Raw genomic sequence first — 3,449 nt, 5'->3', positions numbered from 1 at the left:
CACGGGCTCTGGAGGCGGGTGGAGAAGCGTCTGAGGGGACGTGGGTAGCAGGAGGGTTGTAGGCTTGTTTTGGGATTGATGTTGTACTCGCCTTCCTGCTTTTTAAGGGGTGCGCCATCATCTGGGCCTGTCAGCCAGGGCTGGCCCCCGCAAGGACACACAGGCCAAGATGGGTTTCATCTGCTTAAAAGCATCTCTCAAGCCGTGTATGACCACAGAGGATGCAGTGCGTGGTGGGGGGAAGAAAGGGTTCATCACCCCCCAGCAAACGCTGCAGATGCGGCAGCTATTTGGAGCAGGACGTGTCTCACAGTTCACGTTTCAGTGAAGGTGGGGTTTGCCCCAGGAAAAAAACACCAACATTGAATCAGTCAATTGTAAAAAACACAAAGCTGTGTTTCTCTGGGTGCAGGTGGCCACGCTACGGCCCGCAAATCCTCAGGCTTGGCTGTAAACATGCACAGAGTACAACATATTAGTACACTTTAAAAAAAAAAAAATAGGCTGCAACAAGCATCACCTGCAAAGTTGTTGATACCTAATTTACATACAGGATAATGATGCTTCATATGTGACTCAGCCTGGTCATACCGTGAGTGCGTGGTAATGCCAGAAATAGATGCCCAGACGCCTGGGCCCAAGCACAAATGGCCAGAAGCAGCGCGTTCCCCGCGAGGGTGGAGTTCTCTGTCGCCCTCCCCCAGCTCCGCATCGCTACACCAGAAGCTCCTGCAGACTCAGGGCTTGTGTAAGAAAATTAATGAGGTGTATCCTCTGGTCCTCATACCAACATTGGTGTGATGGCTCTAGACTGTGCATATGCCCTGAGGGGGGGCGGGGGGAGGGTATGTGTTCAGCCATTTATCACAAACTGAGCACACTTGCTCAACATATTTGTTCACTCCATTCCCCTCGGAGATTTTGGAAGATACAGAGCGTGGTGGAAGGCAGCCCAATTTGTTTGTTGGAAGGGCTCCCTTATCGGTGGGTTGAAACAGCTAACATTCAGACCCTAATAAGTAGGCTCCAGGACTGAGGCTGGATAGAAATCATCTACCCTCCTCTTCAGGCCAGCCAAATCACAACGGCATGTGAAAGGCACTGCGTTAGCATCCAACAGATAAAAGAAAGAATATGCTTTGACTTTCCTGGCCAAAATTTCCCCTCTCCCATGCTGTTGCACAATATGCTGTGCTGGGCTCAGAGAATATCTGCTCATATGCTATATGGGCACATTACTGTAAACTTTATTATGAGTCTCAACTTTCCTTTTTTTTTTTTTTTTTATTTAAGAAGTCTCTGGCTGTTACGGCTGAGGAGAACGTCGCATCTGGAAACACAGGTATTGCCATAGCTTACATGCAGCCTACAGGCTCTATGTAGATGCTCAATTTGCAAACAGCTGCAGAGGTTTGAAACATTTGTGCCCTGCCCTTCTCTTCTCAAGCTGTTTATCAGGGTCCCTGGGGCATTGATAACTATCCCCAGAGCTCTCCCAGCTGTTTGTGTGAGTGCTCCCTAACCCACTTCAAGCAGAATCAGCTGAGATAGTTCAAACAGTTTAAATAGGAGCTATGCGCTAACTCAGTTGATTGTGCCTGAAGTGGGTTAGGGAGCACTCAAACAAGTTGCTTTGTTAGCAGAAGGGGGGGCGGGTAAAGCACAGTAACATCTTAAGCTGTTCTAGCTGCATCCAGAAGAGGACATCTGTCCATTGTCTAAGTAACATAGAGACAAGGACATGGAAAACCTGGAACAAAAATTGTGCCATGAAACTATGATAACATACCTCAGCTGATGGTCTTAAAGCAATGAGATATGTGAAAACATTCATCCTGGTGATAGAAATCAAGTATCTAATGATTGTTTAAATGACAGTAAGGATAACTAGTTCCTGGGATAGAAGAGGGAGGATCCTGATCTATACATCTTAGTGAGAGAGAGATTCTTCCGGTACCATTATCATGTGGCCCTTGGAGGACGTTGTGGCCTCTCCCTCAGAACACAGCTATTGTTATTGTCATGTCATGCTTGAAGCACACGGGGTCATTATGTCTTTCTGCTCTGAGTACCATATAGGCCATCACAATTAGCCGAGTTTAAGCTATACTGAAAGGGAAATGGACACCCAAGAACTGTACGTGGTCTCAGTTTGACTATCTGTAGAGGCTGACATGAGTTACATGGCTGAAGCTGTGCTGGTTTACGTTGGTTTGTCTACACCCCTTTTCACCACAGCATCCAAATGCCTTCCAGGAATATGTTGTGATGTGGCTAATATCTGCCATTCTTTCATTTCAGTCTCAAAGAGAGAGAACTATGTAGGCAGGAGAGGATTGGTTTTTTTACTTTTTATTTTAGGGTTTTTATCTTAAAGTGTTGATGTTACTTTATATTTACAATAACGAAGGTAATCTAAAGAAGTAGAAGGCGTTGAAGTTTTGATGACCCTTTACTCCTGTGAGAATTTATTCAACAGTAACAGAGCAGCCCGCAAGAAACTCTTGGATAACTTTGAAAAAACGAGCCTGCACTTACCCATGAGAAGCCACTAAGTGAGAAGAGGGTGGTTTTGATGCATTTATGCTAGCTTTGTGTTATTAAGATGAACTGCATGTTGTGTTCTAGATCATGCATCTTAAGAGCTGATAGTGTCATACCCAGATATATCGTTGCTATTTCAGAGTAGGGGTAATGGAAACCCAGCTTTGGTTACATGTGTAATCTGCCAAGAGGAGACAGGGGTTCCAGAACAAAATGCATGCAAAAGCTTAGTGACAGCTCAGAGTCCAGGGGCATCACCAAATTAATTAGCAAGTTAACCAGTTGTGTTTGTGTACCCTCAAAGAAATGAGACAATGGAAAAGGTTTTCTTTGTTTACATAACCTCTCCCCTGCTTGAGATCAGCTTCAGTTAGCTTTTCCTCATTGCTGAGCTGATCCGTAAAAGCACTAGGCTATCTTAGTGGTACTGATAAGACCTAAGATCTGTTGAAGGACTGTACTGCTGGCACTCGGGTTCACATTGCCTAAACAATTACCTGCAGGCCACATGTTCATGGTGAATTCTAGTTAAAGCGATAGTTGTAATGGTATATTCTTCCGTCACTCCTTATTTCGTGGACACATTCATAGAGGTCCCGAGAAAATTCTCCTGCACCTCTGCCTCCTTGCAGAGAGGTCCAGTATCTTGAATTGAGTAGCATGAGGGTGAGGGAGCACTATCATACATCCCCTGAAGTTTCTATTCTGTCCAGCTATCATCCTCCATGCAAAATAATTTCAGCTATGTATTTTTAAAAAAAAATTACTTTCAAATCGAAAATTTCACACTCTATATTAAAGTGGCTGGTCAGCACTCTTCCTTTAAACCTTGATTTTTGGCAAGTAGTGGAGAACTGCTATCAGATCATATTCAGCGAATTACTTTTGAGTTAGATAAACTACAC

The sequence above is a fragment of the Charadrius vociferus genome, unplaced genomic scaffold (assembly GCF_000708025.1).
Source record: "Charadrius vociferus isolate BGI_N301 unplaced genomic scaffold, ASM70802v2 scaffold255, whole genome shotgun sequence".
NCBI lineage: Eukaryota > Metazoa > Chordata > Aves > Charadriiformes > Charadriidae > Charadrius > Charadrius vociferus.
The sequence above is the reverse complement of the archived record's forward strand: the minus strand, read 5'-3'. Positions refer to the sequence as shown.